Genomic DNA, 24,392 nt, shown 5'->3' with positions numbered 1-24,392 from the left:
AACACAAATGGAGTACATCCCCTATCTCCTCCCAAACAAAGATACATAAATAATGTGTTAAAGTATATGAACACAAATGAAGTACATCCCCTATCTCCTTCCAAACAAAGATACATAAATAATGTGTTAAAGTATATGAACACATATGTGTGTGGAGTGCATCCCCTATCTCCTCCAACACACTGGAGTACATCCCCTATCTCCTCCCTAACAAATATACATATATAATGCATTTCAGCACTTCATCACATTCAATAATCAATCAATACACATATTTGTTGTATTAATCGCACCGTCATATTCAATGACATAACACGTTCGACTAGTTTCAGTTTTCCCTAATCAACATGCAGTGTCTACAACAATCATGACTATCCTCCATCGATAGCGCAAAGCAGTTATCTCTAAACCGATAGTAAATTTATCCACCGATAAAATGTCGACATTTTCATGGGTGAGTGATTAAATTATCCAACTACACCTTTCAATCTCATAATTTTCCCAATTTCATGGATATCAACTCAATTTCATATTTCCACATTTTCCCCAAATTAATTATACAAATTAATTAATTACAAAAATTAGGGCATTTTCCCTTTTTCTCAAATATTGATCCTAAGACCAAATTCCACCAATTTAAGTCTCAAACTCATATTTCCAAGGCCTTAAATACATATGGAGTTATTAAACACAAAACCCCTCTTTTATAAATTACAAACCAAACCCTAACTTTTTCCAAAATTACCCAACAACACCAACTAATCAAAATGACAAATATTTAAGTCAAAACGCGTAAGAAGGAGTAGGATATCCCTACCTCAAATCTGAGACCAAAAGAAGAAGAAGGTGAAAACCCAAAATGCTCCAAACACCAACTTTCTCGGATTGAAACGAAGCCCATACCAAGCTCCACACTTTTTACAAAGGGACTAGGGTAGGAGACCACTAGAACTAGGTGGATTTTTAGAGAAAAGGTATGTAGAGAGAGAGGGAGCAGTCGTTCTAGGGTTTTCAGAAAAAGAGATGAAGAAGAAGCTGAGGCGATCTGATATATTCAAAGCTCGCTCGAGCGAAGGAGTGGTCGCTCAAGCGACCAGACACAAAGAAACCTCGCTCGAGCGTAGAAAGCCTCGCTCGAGCCAACAATACGAAGCTTCAGGTCTGCAACCCAAAAGCACGCTCGAGCGAAGAAACCCAAAACATACAGCTCGCTCGCTCACTTGAGCGAAGAAAATCTCGCTCGAGCCAAGAAATGTAACTCTCAGGTCAAAATGAGACGTAGACGCACGCTCGAGCGCAAGACTTCTCGCTCGAGCCACCAGACACAAAACTCAACTCTCGCTTGAGCGAAGAAACCCTGGCTCGAGCGAGGGATCTAAAACAAAGAGCTCGCTCGAGCGACAAATTCCTCGCTCGAGCGAAGGCACAGAATTCTGGGCAGCAACACTTGGTTCAAACTCACTACCAACCTATAACAAACCAGCCCAACGCATCCTATAACTCAAATACAAAGTATTAAAGGACAAAAAGAAACAAATACAACAATTGACATCTATGGAACCAAGTCCGAATTACAATAACCACTGGAGGGAAAACCGGGATCGCTATACTTTCGGCCTTGAACCTTTCCTAGTGATAACCTATCGGACTTAGTGGCTAACCAATGGACGCGATACCTTGAGTTGTTCAGCTGTTTGTGTAAGCCAAAACAATAGATTTCATACAAAATATCTTCTAACACGTCATGGTTCTCACTGTTGTGTTCATTTTGGCCTTGAACGCTCCTGGTTTTCATGAGTGTTTCTAGAGAATTTAGCCTTTTTTCATTCTCATAGAACCAGCCCCAATTCGACACTCATATAGGTGATTCTTATTGTAAGTATCTCTTTATACCTGTCTTGATTTTTATACCTAAATCAAGATATAAGTAATCATTAAAAGCAAAGCTTATCCTTATACCCCTGCATACAACATATCTTGCAGATATCACTCTCACCGTAGGAATGGGTAGGGAATTTTAATCCCTTGGTGATTTCTGGCGAGCAATACATAACTTAGTTGTCCCTTTGAACTTAGTTCTTGGGCTCTCCAGTCATATAAGTAGGGTTACCATTATGACGACTCTTATGTAATAGGCTTTAATCCCATCCCCTTCGATGAACTATGTACTAGCTCTTTTGTCAAACCTTTTGTTAACGGATCCGTAATATTCTCTTTAGATTTTATATAATCTATTGAGATTATTCTGTTTGACAACAATTGCCTTACGGTATTATGTCGACGACGAATATGTCGTGACTTACCGTTATATGTATGATTCTGTGCCCTGCCTATTATAGATTGACTATCACAATGAATGCAAATAGCTGGCACATGTTTTGGCCACATTGAAATGTCTTCTAAGAAGTGACGAAGCCATTCTGCTTCTTCTCCTGCTTTGTCTAAAGCAATGAACTCGGATTCCATTGTGGATCGTGCGATGCATGTTTGTTTCGTGGATTTCCAAGAAACAGCAGCGCCTTCCAGAGTAAAGACATATCCACTAGTGGATTTTGAATCTTTAGTATCCGATATCCAATTTGCATCACAATAACCTTCAAGTACTGCTGGATATCGAGTAAAGTTCAAACCATGATCACGGGTGAATCTTAGATATCTAAAAACCCGAATGATCGTCTTCCAATGGTCTTGTCATGACCCGAACCCGCCCCCAAGGGTTAAGGACATAACCGGCTAGTAAACATGAGATTACCTACGGCCTCAAACCAAACTGGACATAACTCATCAGAGTAAAGGGGGCCAAAGGGAAGCAAAATTTAAATCTTTGTCCATAGAGTTGTGCTTACATGGCACATCATAACAAATCATACATAGACATATTAATAACTCACAACCAAAAACACAGTAACATAAAGTTCTGTACAAACATGATCATTTAAGTCTAAGTCAACCCATGAAACTATGTACAACAGATTCAAAGTCTTCGCCAACATGACAAAATATAAATACATAACAAAAGGGCGAAGACGAGTCTCGTGCGTGAGACGCAAGAGCTGACTCTTCAAAACCTTGGTTGTTCCACACAGACTTCACTGAGGCTGGGTCTGGACCTCTCTTGGCTCATCTACAAACACATGAATGAGCGTGAGCGAAAGCCCAGTGAATAATATCAATTAAAGAAGATACATTGGAACAATATACATCGGACGGCCATAGGCCCAATTCATATTTCTATCTAGTACATAAATAGATATGGATCAAGTAACTTTGATTCCAAACACTTCGGACAGCCTCGGGCCCAATCCATTCATGTCAAACTGGCCTTTGGCCCATTCGTCTTTCATTCATGTCAGACTGGCCTCTGGCCCATTCATTCTTTCATTCAAATCATACTGGCCTCTGGCCCATTCATTTATTTATTCATGTTAAACTAGCCTTTGGCCCATTCATTCTTTTATGGAAAACTGGCCTTTGGCCCGTCATTCTTTCATGTCAAACTGGCCTTTGGCCCATTCATACTTTCATTCAAATCATACTGGCCTTTGGCCTATTCATTTTACCATTCAAATCATACTGGCCTCTAGCCCATTCATTTTACCATTCAAATCATACTGGCCTCTGGCCCATTCATTCATTTGGCATAGCAAACATTGTCCACCAATCAACTTAACAAACTTACAAACTTACATAGAAGTAAGCAATTGGACAACAACATATTTCATATATCTTTGTTAAGATATTACTCACAGTGATCGGTTGGTTGGTTTGCCCTGGAGCTTGACCCTACACATCACATAACACATACAGGTCAAGAATGATTCAATTCGTTCTTTAATTCACATATTTTTCTTTAGGCTTTATTCTTATCCCTTTAATTCAATTACAATGCTCAATGTATACCTAAGAATATTTAGAAGTGAAAGAGAACAGAAAATGAAACATATAATGCCTTTTTAAAATTTTCAGAAACAGGGTCCCCGTTCGAGCGGACCCATGAGGTCTGCAAAAGTACTGGATGCATCAAAATTATGCTCGAGGGTGAAGTCAGGCGCTAGAGCTGAAGGTCTGTCTACATAGCTCCTCGCTCGAGTGTGAACTTCCCCGCTCGAGCGGACACATTGTCTGTAAAAATATACTAGGAGCACGAATTTCACGCTCGAGCGGAGGTTCTCCCGCTCAAGCGGACATCAAATTTTCTGGAAAATGTAGAACATGTTCTTGAGCTTCAACTTGATATTCAAAGGCTCTAATTGCATGCTTTTGGCTCAATCTTCGCATATACATATACTAACATAGTATAAATACCAAATTACATCATTTTGAAGCTCAATCCCACAAATTAATCACATGCATGTCCCAATTACACAAACTCATTTCCAACATGACAAATTCATGCATTCAACACTTACACCCCTATGAATTGTACATGCATGTGACATCTTACTCTCATTCTCAACTTACAGAGTGCAAATGGTGATTACAAACATGAGCTTTAACCAAAATTCTACATGGATCATGTATTTCAAGCTCAACATGCGAATTCAAAGCAATTACATATATGCATACATACATTGACCTTCAATTCAACATGATCAACTCAATTCATAGTCTAGCTCACTAATTAATCTTCAATCCACAAAATTACAACTCAACTCATGAATTAAAGGGTTGATTACTCACCTAGAAGCTCAATCCCCCCAATGTATGATTAATTCTTGAGTTCAACCTTCCAATTTCTCAAACTTGAGCCAAACACAAAATTTTCCCTCTTGTTCCCTCTCTAGCCGACCCTCTCTCTCTCTCTTAGAGTTGATATCAGCTAAATGAACACAAAAGAGAAGAATTGAGAGTGTAATGGCCCTTATATAACCCCACTAAGTCACATTAATTTAATATTAGATATTTGAGCACTTAATTGATTAATTTAATCTAATTAATTTGATCCGAATTAATTTTCAATTAAATTTTGCCATATGCTCTAAAAATTATGTCAGTCATAATGGCGCAATCAATTTCAATTTCTGTGGCCGATAAGGCTTTCAATTTAAATTCCAAAGCAGATAATCAAACAGATATTTCTACGGTGAACAGATAGAAATTCAAAACCACATATTTTCACATAATGGCACACAAAATCATATCAAACACATAATCATATTCATATTAAGGACCAATTAGCATACTACGGAACAAGGATATCACAGGCCTTCTCTGGGGTTACTAATGTACCTACTCAATTTACTGACTGCATAAGCTATGTCAGGACGAGTACAATTCATTAGGTACATTAGGCTTCCAATGATTTGGGAGTATTTTAACTGAGACACTACATCACCTTTATTTTTCGATAAACAAAGACTAATGTCTATAGGTGTTCTAGCTACATTCAAATCATCCTTGATAAATTTATCAAGAATTTTCTCAATATAATGTGATTAAGATAATGCATATCCGTAAGATGTTTTAGCAATTTTCATTCCTAATATAACATCTGCGACCCCCATATCTTTCATATCAAATCTTTTGTTAAGCATTTGCTTAGTTGATTTGATCATGCTTTGACTACTTCTAATGATAAGCATGTCATCCACATAAAGACAAACTATGACATATCCTTGGCCAGTGTTTTTAACATAGGCGCGTTTCTCACATTCGTTTATCTTAAATCCATTAGTAAGCATAGCATGATCAAATTTTTCATGCCACTGCTTAGGTGCTTGTTTTAATCCATAAAGAGACTTTACAAGCCGACAAACTTTCTTCTCTTGCCCAGGCATTACAAACCCTTCGGGTTGCTCCATATAGATCTCTTCATTTAGATCACCGTTTAAGAAAGCTGTCTAACATCCATTTGATATATTTCTAAATTAAACAACGCTGCCATAGAAATAAGCATGCGAATGGATGTTATTCTTGTCATAGGGGAATACGTGTCAAAATAGTCCAGACCTTCCTTTTGTTTGTAACCTTTTACTACAAGTCTTGTTTTATACTTGTTTATTGAACCATCTGCTTTCATTTTTCTTTTGAATATCCACTTGTATCCAAGAGGTTTAGAACCTGGTGGAAGATCCACCAATTCCCAAATATGATTTTGCATAATAGATTCAATTTCATTATTAACAGCCTCTTTCCATAAAGGTGCTTCAGGACCTGTCATTGCTGCCTTAAAGCTTTGAGGTTCATTTTCTAACAGGTATGTTAGGAAATCTGGACCAAAGGATTTTGATGTTCTTGCTCTCTTACTTCGGCTTGGTTCATCATTAGTTAAATCCTGTTGGTCGAGACCATTACTAGTCTCTTGTGTTTGATTGTCGTTAGTCTCTTGACATTGGGTACAATCATAAGTTCTTTTCTGTGAACTTAATTCCTGTCCTTTCTTGTAAGGAAAGACATGTTAAAAAAAAAAAAAACAGCATTCCTTGACTCTATAATAGTGTTCACATTTATATCAGGTATTTTTGATTTATAAGTCAGAAACCGATATGCACTACTATTCTGAGCATAACCAATAAACACACAATCTACTGTTTTTGGTCCAATCTTAGTCTTTTTAGGAACATGAACTTCAACTTTTTCCAAACACCCCCACACTTTTAAGTATTTGTAAGAAGGTGATCGACCTTTCCACAATTCATAAGGAGTGCTATTGGTTTTCTTGTGGGGTATTCTGTTAAGAACATAATTAGCAGACAATATTGCTTCCCCCACAAGTTTTGTGGTAAGCCTGAACTTAGTAACATGGCATTCATCATTTCTTTTAGGGTTCTATTCTTTCTTTCAACAATTCCATTTTGCTGAGGAGAATAGGGTGCTGTAGTTTTGGTGAATAATGACATGTTGTGCACAAAATTCATTTAATGGTGCATCATATTCACCACCCCTATCACTTCTAACCATTTTAATGGTTTTACCAAGTTGATTTTCAACTTCTGTTTTGTAGAGTTTAAACATTTCTAAGGCTTCATCTTTACTTCTAAGTAAATAAACATAACAATATCTTGTGCAATCATCGATAAATGTTATGAAATACTTTTTGCCTCCTCTAGTTTGAACAAATTTTAGATCACATACATCAATATGAATTAATTCTAGAGGTTAGGTTTTCCTTTTAACCGATTTAAATGAAGCCTTAGTTAGTTTCGCTTCTACACAAACTTCACATTTATGATTAGGATTAATTTCAAACTTTGGTATATAATCTAAATCAATTAATCTACGCAAAGCATCAAAATTCACATGTCCTAATCTACCATGCCATAAATTTGACTCAAGAATATAAGCAAAAGACGTGTTATTCTTATTCATAGCAACTTTCGGTACAACTATCATTACATTCAATTTAAAGAGACCATCACTCACATATCCCTTACCAACATACATACCACTCTTTGTTAATACAAATTTATCAGACACAAAAACAAGCCTAAAACCAATTTTACTTAACAAAGAACCAGAAACTAAATTCTTCCGGATGTCAGGTACATGCAGTACGTTGTTGAGGGTCAGATCTTTCCCTGATGTCATCTTCAAGATCACTTTCCCTTGTCCAACCACAGTAGAAGTAGAAGAATTCCCATGAAAAGTTGTTCACCATTTGCAGCCTCAATGTAGGTAGTGAACATCTTCTTGTCCGTACATATGTGACGAGTTGCTCCTGTGTCAACCCACCACTCTTTGGGATTTCCAACAAAGTTAGCCTCAGACACCATAGCAGAGAGGTTGATGTCATTTACTCCGTCAGAGATGTAATATAGTTCAGTTACATTGGCATAATTGATAGTCTTCTTGCTTGTACTTCCATGATCCTTCTTAGGCCTGCGGCAGTCAGAAGCTCGATGTCCAGTCTTGCCATAGTTGTAGCATTTTCCTTTGAACTTCTTGTTGCTATCGCTTTGTTTAGGACCATCTCCAGTAAACTTCCTCTTTTTGTTATGTGGTTTGAACTTGTTCAACCACATTAGCCTTGGACTCAATGAGATTTTTCTCATTCCTCTTTTTAGCCTTTCGGTTATCTTCCTCAATTCTTAATCTTACAATCAATTCTTCCATGGTCATCTCTTTGCGTTTATGTTTTAAATAATTTTTAAAATCTTTTCAAGCCGGTGGTAACTTTTCCACTAAAGCAGCGACTTGGAATGACTCGCTTAGAGACATACCCTCATAATGAATATCATGTAAAATTAATTGAAAACTTTGAACTTGAGAAATTACCGTTTGGGAGTCTACCATAACGAAATCCAGAAATTTACCGACAACAAATTTCTTCGTGCCGGCATCCTCTGTCTTGTATTTTTTCTCCAAAGAATCCCACAATTCTTTTGCTGACTTCAAAGGACTGTAAACATTATACAACATGTTGTCAAGGTCATTGAGGATGTAGTTTCTGCACAGGAAATCTGAATGTTTCCAAGCATCTACAGCGGCAACAACTTGTCGATCACTTTCACCCTCTTTAAGTGCTGGAACCTCTTCACGGAGAAACCGGGCCAAATTAAGAGTTATAAGATAGAACAGCATCTTCTGCTGCCATTTCTTAAACTCAGTATCGTTAAATTTTTTTTTATTTTTCTCCATGATTTATTGGTACATGAACATGGTTCTGGATAGGGACCGATGTTGGTGTAACAATCGGAGTGCCACTTCCAGTTGCAGTAGCCATAATCTCTTATTACAAAAATCAGAAAAAGTTAAAACACAAATTAATTTTATAGTTACTAAAACCAGAAAATAAATTATTACACAAAATAATTTTATTTACCTTGTTACTAAAACTAGAAAAATAAAATACCACAATAATTTTCTGTAATACAAATTAATATTCTGCAATTGTTAATGACACCAGTATATTACTACTAGTTGTCAAAGAAAAGAGACAGTATATTACTACTATCTGTCAAATAGCATAAACCACTATTTGTTTTTCTAACCAGAATATGTCTTTATGAAATCACAGAAAATTAAATACAATGAAGATACCAAAAATATATTTGTCTTAAGATTGTTGGACAATCTTCACTGTATTTAAATATATTAAATTCTATTGTGTACTAAACAACAACAATAATATAAAGAAATAAAGTAAATGAGAGAATTTATTTGATTACAAAAATCAAATTGATTAATTTCTTCTAATAAATATATGATCAAGTCTAGTGTTTGACACTGTGTCCTTAAGACAGATTCGTCCTCTCCACGGTGCTTTCAGAATGTGGACGTCTATCTCCCAAGATGAAATGATCAACTACAAACAATAGCAACACTACAAATTGTTTGCCTAACGAACACACTAAGTGTTTATACTCTTTCTCACAAAAATTAAATGCAGCAAAATGAAGAATAAATTTGCAGATGTGACGTACGAATTTTCTGAATATGTAAACATCAAATGAGGGCTGTCCTATTTATAGATGTATTGGCGGCTGCAGGTTTTGAATTAAACAGGTGCAAATCTACAGGTATGAAACTTGTTTGGTTTTGAATTTAAACAGATTTGAATCTGTTGGGTTCAAAATTCAAACAGATAAAAATGGGAAGGGCCCTGTTTGGGTGTATAGAAAAATTGGACCAGTTTATTTCTGAAATTAATTTGAATTATGAATTTTATTTTTTTTAAAATAAAATTTAATTCAAATGTTTTTTACCCAAAAAGGTATTGGGCCGGACAAGCCCAACCTAATCTCACACCACACACCTGCGCCCAAGCCCAGCCCGCTCGGACGGCGCGCGTGTGTGGTGATTTTTGGGTCCAATGGGTCTAGCCTATTTTGCCCATAACCTTCATCTCTAAAACACTTGGGTATCCCTTGGGGCACACCCCAACTTCCAATCTCATGCCTTATAAACCCATTCGAAACTTCCCACCAAATCAATGTGGGACAAGCCTTATTCAAGCCTTTAAGGATTTTTCACCAAAACTCCATTTCCGTGGAGCATACTTTGGCTTCAATTTCCCATTCACTCGGTAATGGTTTTGAGCAACCAAATATACCACGTGAATCACAACGCGACATAGAACGCGTTACCACTTTGACCCGCGAAAATTGACGCACGGGTCGCACTTAAATAATAGACCAAAGTTAGGAAAAAATTCTAGTTTTACCTAGAATTTTCCCAACCATTTCCAACAGAAACATGGGTGTCGCAGTCGATCCAAATCTGTCTGGTTTTCATTCGAGCGCTCTTCTTCGAGTGGGAGTTTGAGGGGTGAACTTCATCAAGATGTATCAGGGTGTCTCAACGGTTGTTCGGTGTTTGGATCGTCATCTTAGGAGTTTCTACAACGTGTGTTGGCAAAGAAGTTGCCCCTTGGATATTGTCCTTGGATGTGTTTCGGCCATAGTTTTTCGGTCAAGGGAGTTTTTACAGTGTTGGAGCTTTCGGCTATGGAGTTTTCCAGCTATGGAATGTTCTCGGTAGGATCAGCAGAGCGTGCGGAATGCTTTTTGATGCTATGGTATAGTGTTGTTAGGCGTGGGTCTTGTCATTGGTTGTGTGGGCTGTTGAAAAAAAGAGTTTAGTTGCTTTGGGGAGCGCAACAGCATAGGTGAATAAAATATTTAGGTTGAAAAGTAGAGTGTGGTTTGTTGAAAAGAGAAGTGCAACAGCTTGGGTGTTGAAAACGAAGATTTTGGTTTGTTGAAAAAAAGAGCGCATGAGCAGTTTGGGTGTTTTGGTTTTGGATTGTATGGGTTGATTTTGTGATGATCCATGTATTTTATTTTTTAGTTAAGTCCTTAACTTTTTTATTTTTTTGGTCTATCTTTTATTTTGTTTTAAAAAAAATAAAAATCGTAAGGCGAAAGGGTTAGTTGTATAGATGCGAGTAGCAGTATTATGGGTAATTGGTACTTTCCGAATCGCTTTCGATGCATGTCATCTTCTTGTATTTCTAATTTCATGCTGTTAATGAATTTTTCTTTGCTGACAAAAAAAAAATAATGTTTAAAAATTACCATTGAATAATAATTTTTCCCTTTATTTATGTATACACATACTTGTTTTGAGAAATAGGTTAAAAGTCAATTTTTTAATTTTTTAAAAAAAATATATATAAAAAAATAGAGAGATAACATGACTTAAAAATAAAAAAATAAAAAATTAACTTTTAACTAATTTGTCAAAATAAATCATATTCAAATAAATTCACTTTTACCTAACCATAGTTTTAAACACTTTTTAATATTTCTACTCCAAATAGACCACATGAAGCCACCAACCTGTCCATTGATTCTAGATTAAACAACAAAGCCAGTAGATGTTTCAATGTCCAACTCTCTATGTGCCTGCTAGCAGGCCTATGCGGCGCGATTTGGACCGGATGCAAAGCATTGATGTCTTTGCCCGCATTAAAAAAAAATAAAAATAAAAAAAAAAAAAAAATAATAATAATAATAATAATAATAATAATAATAATAATAATTTCTTCGCCTTTTTACTTTTAAATATTACTAAGGATAGTACACGCAATACGTGTAATTTAAATAATTAATAATAAAAATAAATACTAAAAAATTTATAATATATATATTATTTAAGTGATAAGTATGTTCTTAATGAAATTCAATATTTTGAGTTCAAAATTTACTTACACTGTGTATAATATTTTTTATTTTATTTTAGTATATATAAAGTTGCCACTTAACATGAAGAGAAAAAGATTTTACTAAACCAATTTAGACATTCACTTAATAATAATATAAATAGATAGATATTATAGATTGTTTGTTATTTGATCTTTAGTAAAATTCTATTTTAATATATTCTTAACCTAAGAAAGAAAAAAAATAAAACAAAACAAAAACAACTTGACTTTAATTTTTTTATTTTAGGTCACACATGTGATTGAGCCGGCCTGGAAATGGTGGAAATGGAAAAACACATGGGCATGCCGCGATTCGCAAGTCAATTTCATTGATTTTTGACTCCATTGCCATTAGTTTGCCCCATATTTCAAACCACCCACAAAGTGAAAATGAATTTGTTGACAAACTTTTAAGCCTGTTAACAAAACATAAGTTTCGGACTCCACACAAAGACAATCATTGTACTGCACTTGTTGCTTCAAGCGAGAGCTCGTGTTTCACATCAACGATCTAGCTTCCCCGTGATTAAGGGCTCCTGTTGGAATTTGGGGTGCCTGCTGTTCATGGGCGCACAGCAGGCACGGCTGTGAATTAAAACGCCAACGTATGCTCTTCTTTAAGAACATGAAGCTGTTAATTGCATCAAAACGACTGCGTTTCTAAATCCCTGGTTGTTGTGCAGCATGGATTTCTAGGTTTACCATGAATTGATGAGCTATTCATTTTATAATTTTTTCATGCCCAGAACATCTATTAAAAAAAAATTAAATCAATTTGATAATAACAAATCGTTTGACCGGAATGGTTAGTTCGGCCGAGGCCGAAAAACAAAAGACTGCCATTGTGCTGAAGGACAAGTACTTGCGTGAGCTGGTAAAGCTTGAAAGAAAGAAAGACGCCGAAATGAAGGAGAAGGCGAAGGAGGCTGAGAAACAAGGTTTCAAGAGGGCTGAGGATGCTTACGCCCAACAATGTGACGCTGCAAAGGAGCTGTTCTTCAAATGCGGCTGGAGGGCGGCAGTGGAGAAGCTCGGTCAAGATCAACAGACCGAGGTCTTCAACCCTCCAGATTATTTTATACCGAAGTCCCTGGCGGAGTACGCGGCTGCTCTGCAACAACAGTTTTTGGAAGGCTCTGACTCTGATGATGCCTCTGATGAAGATACTCCGGCAGAAAATGTGGACCAGCCAGTTCGGTCGGTGCCCACTGCTGAAGACCTAACTGTTGATCCTCCCAGTGGAACCGTAGCCGAAGTGGCTCACCCTAGTGTGAATGAGCTCCCTCCGGAGACCGGTCTTCAAGTTGATGCCGATGCGGTTTTCGACACTGAAATTGATGAACTTTTCTCTTGACTTTTTATTCTGTTTTTCTTTGTAACCGAACTAAGCCCCCTTGTAATGACTTCTCTTGCAATGAAAATTTTACTTCTCTTATTCCGGTTATTGTGTGTATGCTTGCATTTGTAATGTCTTCTATTACTCCAAGTGTTATTTCGGTTTTTGGTTGGTTAAACTATACTTACCAGCTAACCACTCCTTAGCCGACATAATTACTTCGGCTGAGGAGTATTAAGTGTTGGTTTAATCCAGCCAACCACTCTTCAGCCTTACACTTACTTCGGCTGAAGAGAAACAAGAGTTGGTTTATTCCAGCCAACCACTCTTCAGCCTTACACTTACTTCGGCTGAAGAGAAACAAGAGTTGGTTTATTCCAGCCAACCACTCTTCAGCCTTACACTTACTTCGGCTGAAGAGTAACAAGTGTTGGTTTATTCCAGCCAACCACTCTTCAGCCATACACTTACTTCGGCTGAAGAGTAACAAGAGTTGGTTTATTCCAGCCAACCACCCTTCAGCCTTACACTTACTTCGGCTGAAGAGTAACAAGTGTTGGTTTATTCCAGCCAACCACTCTTCAGCCATACACTTACTTCGGCTGAAGAGTAACAAGTGTTGGTTTATTCCAGCCAACCACTCTTCAGCCTTACACTTACTTCGGTTGAAGAGTAACAAGTATTGGTTTATTCCAGCCAACCACTCTTCAGCCATACACTTACTTCGGCTGAAGAGTAACAAGAGTTGGTTTATTCCAGCCAACCACTCTTCAGCCTCACACTTACTTCGGCTGAAGAGTAACAAGTGTTGGTTTATTCCAGCCAACCACTCCTTAGTCATGCACTTACTTCGGCTAAGGAGTACAAAGTGTTGGTTTGTTCCAGCCAACCACTCTTCAGCCTTACACTTACTTCGGCTGAAGAGTAACAAGTGTTGGTTTATTCCAGCCAACCACTCTTCAGCCTTGCACTTACTTCGGCTGAAGAGTAACAAGTGTTGGTTTATTCCAGCCAACCACTCTTCAGCCTTACACTTACTTCAAGGTCCATGTTGGCTATTTGTCCTTCGTCCTCTGTTTGAACTTTTGGCAAGCCTTTGTCTGTCTCTTCCTTGCTATCCTTAGCATGGTCTGTCTTGGTGCTTGATTGACTACCTTCTACTAGGGGTTGCGCTATTCCGGCGTCAACTTCCGTCCCTAGTTCGGTTGTGTCAGTCAGGTCGACTGGGCAGATATGATGACTTCCAGGGGTGAATTCTGCGACGAAGTCTGCCAAGGATTGGGCTTTTATTGCGGTTTTAGGTTGGAATTTGACGTCGAATTGTCCCAATTCTACTGCCCACTTCAAAATTCGCCCACTAAAGTTCGCCCTTTCAAACAGAGCTTTTAGTGGAAAGGCTGTGAGAACGACTATGGTGTGGGCGTGAAAGTAATGTGCCAACTTTCTGGATGCCATCATTAATGCTAATGCTAGTTTCTCTAAGGGCAAGTACCTTGTTTCGGCTCCCAACAATGTCTTGCTTACATAAAAGATGGGCAGGTGTTGTATTCCTTCTGCACGAACCAACACTGCGCTAACTGCGTGCTGAGAAACTGCCAGGTATAAAAAGAGTTCTTCACCAGGAACTGGAGTTACAAGTAGTGGTGGGGAAGACATGTACTCCTTCAAGCTTTCCAGAGCTCGGTCGCATTCTTCATCCCACTCAAACTTGGCTTTTAAAGCTTGGAAGAATGGTCGTAGTCTGTCTGACGACCTGCTTATGAACCGGTTTAGCGCAGCCGCCATACCAGTGAGATGCTGCACTTCTTTGACTGAGTTTGGTCTCTCCAACTCCTGGATTGCTTTGATCTGAGAAGGGTCTGCTTCTATACCTCGGTTGGTCACCAGGAAGCCCAAGAATTTGCCAGATCCAACTCCGAATGCGCATTTGGATGCGTTGAGGCGCAACTTGTGTTTCTTCAGGATCTGGAACATCTCGCCTAGGTCTTTCAGATGGTCATTCTCATCCTTGCTTTTGACCACCATGTCGTCGATGTACGCCTCCATTGTTCTGCCTAACAATGGTTCAAACATCTTGGTGACCATCCTTTGGAATGTCGCCCCTGCGTTCTTTAGGCCGAAGGGCATGACCTTGTAGCAATATAACCCCCTTGGTGTTGTGAAGGATGTGACCTCCTGGTCTGGTTCATGCATGGCGATCTGGTGGTAGCCTCTGTATGCATCCAAAAAGCTAAGTCGGTTATGTCCTGCCGTTAAGTCCACCAGTTGATCTATCCTTGGTAGAGGGAAGCTATCTTTTGGGCACGCTTTGTTGACTGTTTTGTAGTCGACGCAGACACGCCATTTACCATTCTTTTTTGGCACTACGACGGTGTTGGAGATCCATCTTGGGTAGTGCACTTCCCTTATCGCTCCTGCTTCCAGCAGGTTTCCCACCTCTTCTGCCACTATTTCGGCGTGGTGGAGTGCCGATCTGCGTGTGCGTTGTATGACTGGTCTGGCGGATGGGTGGACATTGAGTTGGTGACTGATGAAGTTTGGATCAATGCCTGGCATGTCGTAAGGTGTCCAGGCAAACACTTCGATATTGGAGGTCAAGAATTCCATGACCTCTAATCTCTCAGCGTTAGACAACGATGATCCAAGCAAGAAGAACTTATCCGGGTTCTTCTCATCTATTTTTACCTCCACCAAGTCTTCCACTGCTTTTTGATCAGCCTCTTTGCCGACGTCAGCGAATAGTTCATTACTTTCTGGCTCCTCCACCGAATGAACATATCCTTTGGCAGCTCGGCTTCCATTTGCTGTGGCGAAGCATTGTTTTGACATGATCTGATCGCCATAAACTTCTTCGATTATACCGGCGTCATTGGGGAACCGCATTACCTGATGATATGATGACGCTACCGAACGCATGGCATGCAGCCATGTTCTGCCCAGGATGATGTTGTAGGTGGAGGGGACCTTCAATACCCAGAACTCCACCTGTTTTGATACACTTCCTGCTCTGACTGGAAGGATTATTTTGCCGACAGGCCACTCTGGCATGGAGTTGAATCCAATCAGGGGAGAAACTGCGGGTGCCAAGTCTTTGTCCTGCAGCTTTAGTTGCTTGAATGTGTCGTAATACATGATCTCACATGAACTACCCTGGTCAATCAGAATCCGCTTGACGTCAAAATCCTTGACTCGGAGAGTGACAACCAGGGCATCATTATGGGGGCAGTAAATTCGCTCCAAGTCCTTATCCGAAAAGGACATGACGTTTGTTGCCTCTGTCCTCCCCTTCTTGATGGCGGGTTGGGAACTTAATACTTCCCTAAAGTGTTCAGCCTTCTTGATTGAACCTCTAAGCTCGCATACGCGCTCAGGTTCAAAAACTCCATGAATTACATTGATAATGCCTTGCGGTGGTGCGTCGTTTGGCATTCTGTTGGGTTGGTCATGATCTTGGGGGGCCGGTTGCGCTCCTCCTTCAATGTATTCGTCCAAGTGGCCTGCTGCCACCAATTCTTCTAAATGCTGTCTTAGGGGCGTGCAATTCTCAGTTCGGTGCCCCTTTTCTTTGTGGAAGGTGCACCGTGATCTGTCGTCGTAATTCTTCTGAGCTTCCCCAAGCTTGGCTGGCCACTTGACAAAAGGCTCATCTTTGATTTCGCTTAGAATCCGATATATTGGTTTTTTGAACACCGTTGTTATGGCAGTGCGGATTCTCAACCATCTTTTGTCTGGGTCTTCTCCGTTATCTCGTCTGCCACGCCCGTTTTTGTTACTTCGGTCCACCGTATTAACCTTTGCTGAGGTTTTCTTTTCTGGAACCGTGGCCGCACTTGTTTTGGCTTTGGAACGTGCGCCATCTTCTTCTACCCTGATGTGCTGATGCACTCTCTCCATCAGGGCTTCCATGGTGAGGGGTGGCGTCATTGTAATTGAATCCCTTAGTCTATTCCCTACTGGTAGACCTCTTTTATACTGCGCAATGGCTAGATTGGTTGGGCAGTCTCCAATTTGGTTGAATGTCTCCCAGTAGCGACTGTTGTAAGATCTGAGGGTCTCTTTTTCACCCATGTCGATGGAGAGTAACTGGTCTATTTCCACCGGTGTTTTTGTGTTTGTCCGAAACCTTGTCACGAACGCTTCTGCCAATTGGGCCCAGGAGGCTATGCTGCCCTCTGGGAGCTTTTCGAACCAAGTCAAGCCTAAGTCGCCCAGACTTGATGGGAAGAGTATGCACATTAGGGCCTCGTTTCGCCTGTACACAGCCATGACTTGGCGAAAGTGACTCAGGTGAGAATACGGATCCGTCTTCCCTTCATATGTATTGAACTTCGGCTGAAGGAAGCCTGATGGTAGGGGTGCGTTTTCGATCGCTGGGACAAACGGCGAAGTCTGTAGTCTTGCCAATGTTTTGTCCGCTGGTTCGTAGGCCGGTCGCGGTATTGGCATTCCAACCTCGACGCTTCCATGCGTTCGAGGAGCCAACCGTTGTAGGGCCGAAATTCGGTGTGGATCCTTTGCCCTGGCATCCTCCTTGCATCGTGCTTTTTCTTCTAGCACGGTTCGTAAGTCGGATGACCTGGGTAGCTCGGTTTGTCTGGATCTGGTTTGGTGTGAATGTGAAGGCCAATACGTGCTTCCTTCAATGTATGATCTTTCGGATCTCGTCCTTTCAGACCTGGAGTGACGAGTCCTTGAAGATAAGGAGTGAGTGTCGCCTGTCCTGAGGCTTCTGCTCTCTCTTTGGGAAGGTGTAGTATTCCTACTACGACTCTCTGAGTGGCGAGGGGGCGTCTTGTGCCTGCGCCCCTCTCCTGTCGCCACATCTTTGGTCTTCATCTGGCGTTTCAAGGCCTCCATGTCCGCCGCCATCCTCCGAATCAGTTCATCCTGTTCTTTTACGCGATCTTCCAGGACTTGAGGATCAATCCTCCTCCTTTGCCTGTCGGGACTTTGAGAGTGACGAGGGCTGCCATTCCGCCTTCCCCTGCCGCTCCTCCTGGAATTATGTTGTTGGGGCTCCAAGTCCGCCATGGGAGGGACAGCAGGTAATCCCTCACGCCTTGCGCCCCCTTCTGGAGTTAGTCCGTCGACGGCGGACTGCGGCAAGTCTTCAATGTGTGCCATTGAATGAGAAAAGGAGCAACTTAGTCAAGAGGTTTTTGTTCTTGTCTGTTCTTCCCACAGACGGCGCCAATTGTACGGGGAGGAAATAATTCTCCTCGTATAATCCTGTTGACCAAGTCCACGCTCCTCCGTACGACGTCGCTTTATCACCTGAAAACACAAACGTGAGCTAGCCGGCGGGTGTGTGCCGGAAACCTCTCCGATGCCTAAGTCAGTAAGCTAGACAAACAGACAAAGTTTTATGCTCTCAGAAAGAATTGTGTTCAATTACCTCCTCCAAGGTGATGTTTGTAGGCTTTTATAAGTTTCCCGTGGCACAATCCTAGTAGGACTTGTACTTCTCCATGCAGAGTCCTCCTAGGATTCATTCTCCTAAGGATAATGCTTATCCTTTTACACCCTCCCCACTGCTTAAACCAAGTGGGATGGTTTTCTTCATGGCCGAACTACCACATGGCCGAAATAACACGGGCTATGCTTAGCCACAGAGAAGGCCGAACTATCCTTAGCTCGGTCTTCTCCTTTAACTCATTACTTCGGCTGTCCCTGTTCAGCCTTCGTGTGCTTAGATCAGACTTCCAAGTAACAAGTTTTGACCGACCTAACCAGATTGTGTCATGACCGGACTAACTCTGAAACCGGTCCTCCCAGAACATACTGCGACCGGACTAACTCTAAGACCGGACCTACTCCGAGTTGTCTCTGGATCGGAGTAGCCTTACTCTTCCTTGGGCCGAAGCTACTATCTCTTCTTGAGCCGGAATAAACTCACCTCCTTGGCCCGAAGTAACTTTGTCTCCCCAAGGCCGGAATAACCTTGCCCTCTAGGTCGGAGTATTCAGTACGGCCTTTTTACGCAGTCCTACGCGTTTTGGGCCTTAATGCCCAACTCTCAGCTCGGCCCAATTTTTCCCAAAAATTACCCTCTCAATTGCCCCTTAATTCCATCTGTGCAACATGATTGGGATTACCAGCCTTTTGGCCGTGCTAGAGTTTGTTACGCTTTTTCAGCCGAGCTAAAAAACCCTTTTAGCCTTTCCAGCCGAACTAAGTTTACCTCGGGTAACACTATGTCCGGTCAAAACGTCTCTTCAATCATAGTGTCTGTAACGCTTCCCATTCCAGCGACACGTGGCAGGCTTTGATGGGCTAAGGACGGCTGTCACGCCGTCTTCGTGCTTTGAGATCTCGAGACGGTTCCCGCCCAAATTTTGGGCTCTCTAACAAAAGTGAACCCTAAGGCTAGGGTATCTTCACTTTTACCACCCTTCATACTCTCCCTCTGCTTTTTTGGCTGCTCGAGTTCTTGAGCTTTAAGCTTACTGTGTTCGTGCTCCCGTTGCTGCCACTGCTTCGTCTTCAACTTCTTCTTCTCCAAACTGGTGAGTTCTGAGAAAACTTGTTGTTGTTGTTTTCTTCATTTCTGTTTTTTCTATCTGGGTGAAGCATGCTCGTGTTTTCCTTGTTTTTGCTTCTGTACTTTCATGAAAAAATGAATAGAACTTGTATGTGTATGAACTGTTATGTAGAAAAACAAGCCTCAGATCCAAAATCACATTGCGACCGAACTATGATTCTGTTTGCCCCTAATACGTAGACTTCTGTAGTCAATAACCGAACTAGAACTTGTAGGAATGTCAGTAGTTTCCTCTGAACCACTCTAGCCAAGATAAGATTACCGAACAAGCTTGCATATACCGAACTAGGTACTTCGGTCTCCAACCGAGCTAAGACCTTGGGGCCAGGCCGGCTTTCTTAGTTCTGAAACCGAACTCAGAAAGCCGCCCCTAGGGCTCAGCCGGAGTAACTTTCCTCACATCGCAACCGATTTAGGCCTTGGGACTAAACCAGCTTTCTTAGATTTTTGGACCGAACTCAGAAAGCTGCCCCTAGACGTTAAACCGGTCTAAACTGCTCGAAACCGAGCTAAGAAACCTTCTGATGAGCCGAGGTAGAACCAGCCCGCTAAACCGAAGTAGGATTTGTATATCTTGCTTATAATTTGTAGCACGGTCCAACGATCTGTGCTTAACCCCTTTGTTTTCTACTTTGCAGACTTAGGTTGCCCAGGTACTCCCGCGTGTGCTCAACCGAGCTACTGAGCCTAGTTTTGGTACCGAAATAATTTATTCATAAATTATACAATAAATGGGTAAGTATAGATATTTAGTCGAAACCCCTGGTGGCCTGGCCGAATTTAGGCAAGATTACCAGATTCCTGATGATGTCCATCTGGCGCTGGCCAAAAAAGATGCTACCCCCTGGAATAATGAAGGCTTTGTGCCTTTTACCCTTCAATCCATAATAGAGACCGGACTACGGTTTCCTGTCCAACCGCTAATCTGCGAATTTCTTAGACAGACTGGGTTATGTCCCACCCAACTATCCACCAATACGTACCGTATTATCATGGGGATAGCCGCATTAAACCACCAAACCGGACTGAATCTTGGTCTAGCCGAGATCTTTCATCAATACTCTATCGGCTCAAAGAATGCTGGGTGGGTCTACTACCTTAGAATTCGCCGCCGCCGAGAGAAGATAATCAAGCACACTCCGGACAAAGATCTTAACGATGACGATTTCTTTTGGGTCTCTGGGAACTTTGAGGATTTTCAAGCTCAAATTCCTGGCCGACCTATAAATTGGAAAATGGGAGAGCCTGGTAATTTTACTTCGGTCTTCTGCTTTGTAAGTTATTTCGGTTGTTTAGTCTGTTAGCCGAACTAACACTTCTCTCTTTTTTGCAGATTTTGCCCATCTCCATTCCCTGTATAGCTATCCTAACCTCGGAGTCTTGCGAGCCGCTTTTCGGGTTAAAGAAAGGGATTGGGCCAAGCTTCTAAATTTCGAACCGACCTACCGTTACAGCGGTCGACGAAAAGCAAAGGTGACTGACTTCCTTCTTGAAGAGGCACCGGAACCGGACCCAACTCTGCCCGAGATAAGACTTGTCCCTTTATCCGCAGAAGAAGAGATGGCGAAAAGGAGTAGAGTCAGGGCCCTTCTCACCGAAACAGCTAGGCCCGAAGTGGCGCCTTCCAGCCAACCGCAGCCTGCTGTTGTCGCCCTTCCTTCCCAACAGCCATCCTCTTCCCGCCGAACCAAACGTGCCCGAACTTCCGAACCCGAACGGGTTTTGATTGATGAAGAAACTCCTATTCAGCCGAGCTTACCACCGAGCCCCCAACCGGAGTCTTCCGACCGAACCATCGGCTGCTGGGCACCGAAATTAACCTTCAACGACCGAGACATTCTAGACACAGACTCGGTCGTTGCTGAGAAAGACCACCTGTTGGCCATCAACCTGGCCAAGAGCGTGTGTCTGCCCAAAGACATGGAACATCACCAAAAATAGTTAACCACCGAGCTGAAGTCCATCCGGTCTGCTACTAAGTCCATGATTCTGGTTAGTGACTTCGGTTGCTTTTCTGTTTATGTTTCTCTTTCTTTTTAACTCTTTCTTCGGTTAAAGGGAAGTTGTTTGCTTTGTCAGGCCATTCAAAAGAACCAAATCACCCACAGGAGAGTACTGGAGCTGAGGAAAGTGACAAGGCAAGCGGCGGCCGAGGCAGAGGCGAAATCGGCCGAACTAGAGTCGGCCAGAAAGGAAATGGCCGAACTCCGAGGTGAGGTCGGTCGTTTGACCGGAATGGTTAGTTCGGCCGAGGCCGAAAAACAAAAGACTGCCATTGTGCTGAAGGACAAGTACTTGCGTGAGCTGGTAAAGCTTGAAAGAAAGAAAGACGCCGAAATGAAGGAGAAGGCGAAGGAGGCTGAGAAACAAGGTTTCAAGAGGGCTGAGGATGCTTACGCCCAACAATGTGACGCTGCAAAGGAGCTGTTCTTCAAATGCGGCTGGAGGGCGGCAGTGGAGAAGCTCGGTCAAGATCAACAGACCGAGGTCTTCAACCCTCCAGATTATTTTATACCGAAGTCCCTGGCGGAGTACGCGGCTGCTCTGCAACAACAGTTTTTGGAAGGCTCTGACTCTGATGATGCCTCTGATGAAGATACTCCGGCAGAAAATGTGGACCAGCCAGTTCGGTCGGTGCCCACTGCTGAAGACCTAACTGTTGATCCTCCCAGTGGAACCGTAGCCGAAGTGGCTCACCCTAGTGTGAATGAGCTCCCTCCGGAGACCGGTCTTCAAGTTGATGCCGATGCGGTTTTCGACGCTGAAATTGATGAACTTTTCTCTTGACTTTTTATTCTGTTTTTCTTTGTAACCGAACTAAGCCCCCTTGTAATGACTTCTCTTGCAATGAAAATTTTACTTCTCTTATTCCGGTTATTGTGTGTATGCTTGCATTTGTAATGTCTTCTATTACTCCAAGTGTTATTTCGGTTTTTGGTTGGTTAAACTATACTTACCAGCTAACCACTCCTTAGCCGACATAATTACTTCGGCTGAGGAGTATTAAGTGTTGGTTTAATCCAGCCAACCACTCTTCAGCCTTACACTTACTTCGGCTGAAGAGAAACAAGAGTTGGTTTATTCCAGCCAACCACTCTTCAGCCTTACACTTACTTCGGCTGAAGAGAAACAAGAGTTGGTTTATTCCAGCCAACCACTCTTCAGCCTTACACTTACTTCGGCTGAAGAGTAACAAGTGTTGGTTTATTCCAGCCAACCACTCTTCAGCCATACACTTACTTCGGCTGAAGAGTAACAAGAGTTGGTTTATTCCAGCCAACCACCCTTCAGCCTTACACTTACTTCGGCTGAAGAGTAACAAGTGTTGGTTTATTCCAGCCAACCACTCTTCAGCCATACACTTACTTCGGCTGAAGAGTAACAAGTGTTGGTTTATTCCAGCCAACCACTCTTCAGCCTTACACTTACTTCGGCTGAAGAGTAACAAGTGTTGGTTTATTCCAGCCAACCACTCTTCAGCCATACACTTACTTCGGCTGAAGAGTAACAAGAGTTGGTTTATTCCAGCCAACCACTCTTCAGCCTCACACTTACTTCGGCTGAAGAGTAACAAGTGTTGGTTTATTCCAGCCAACCACTCCTTAGTCATGCACTTACTTCGGCTAAGGAGTACAAAGTGTTGGTTTGTTCCAGCCAACCACTCTTCAGCCTTACACTTACTTCGGCTGAAGAGTAACAAGTGTTGGTTTATTCCAGCCAACCACTCTTCAGCCTTGCACTTACTTCGGCTGAAGAGTAACAAGTGTTGGTTTATTCCAGCCAACCACTCTTCAGCCTTACACTTACTTCGGCTGAAGAGTAACAAGAGTTGGTTTATTCCAGCCAACCACTCCTTAGTCATGCACTTACTTCGGCTAAGGAGTACAAAGTGTTGGTTTATTCCAGCCAACCACTCTTCAGCCTTGCACTTACTTCGGCTGAAGAGTAACAATTGTTGGTTTATTCCAGCCAACTATTGAAGTTAGTTTTTCCAGCTAACTTATAGTATTTGGTTATTCCGACCAAATGTCCTGCAGCTTGGATCCTTATCCTGTGCTTAGGAAGGATGTTGGTTTAATCCAGCCAACCCCCGAGTTCGTTTTTCCGGTTAACTTAGAATGGAATGCTTGCAATATACTTAAGTCTTGAAAGCTAACTTTTACAAAGAGTAATCTGAGCTAAAAAGAATCTTATTTTATTGAAGGAAGAGAAAATTACATAATGTTTGAAAAAGAAAAGTTAAAAGTAAAATATCTTGAGATTGGCCGTATTCCATGGCCTAGGGATTGCCTTGCCATCCTTGTCTTCTAGGTGGTATGCCCCTTTGCCGGCTAACCCAACCACCTTATAAGGACCTTCCCAATTTGGGCCTAACTTGCCGTCTCCTGGGACCAAGGTGTTTCCCATTACTTTGCGCAATACCCAGTCGCCAATTTTGAATTGTCTTGGATGAACCTTTTTGCTGTATTTTCTGATTAACTCTCGTTGGTATGAGGCGATGTGGACTAATGCTCTTTCTCTTTTTTCTTCCGCAAGGTTGAGTTCTAGGGCTATGGCTTCTCCATTTAAGTCTGGATCAAAATTTTCGCTTCGAATTGTGGGGAGGCCAACTTCTAGTGGGATTACTGCCTCCATTCCATAGGCTAAGGAGAATGGTGTTTCTCCAGTTGATCGTCGAGGTGTAGTGCGGTAAGCCCATAAAACATGAGGAAGTTCGTCCGCCCACTTGCCTTTTGCTTTCTCTAGCCTTTTCTTTAGTCCATCCAAGACGACTTTATTTGATGCTTCAGCCTGCCCATTTGCTTGAGGATAAGCCGGTGTGGAATTGTAGAACTCTATCTTGTATTCTTCACAAAAGCTTCTGAAGATTCTGCCGTCGAACTGAGTTCCATTGTCTGAGATCAGTGCTTTTGGTATGCCAAACCGAGTGA

Source organism: Camellia sinensis, chromosome 10, assembly GCF_055761805.1.
Source record: "Camellia sinensis isolate YWXY chromosome 10, ASM5576180v1, whole genome shotgun sequence".
Taxonomy (NCBI): domain Eukaryota; kingdom Viridiplantae; phylum Streptophyta; class Magnoliopsida; order Ericales; family Theaceae; genus Camellia; species Camellia sinensis.
This window is presented reverse-complemented; position numbering follows the sequence as displayed.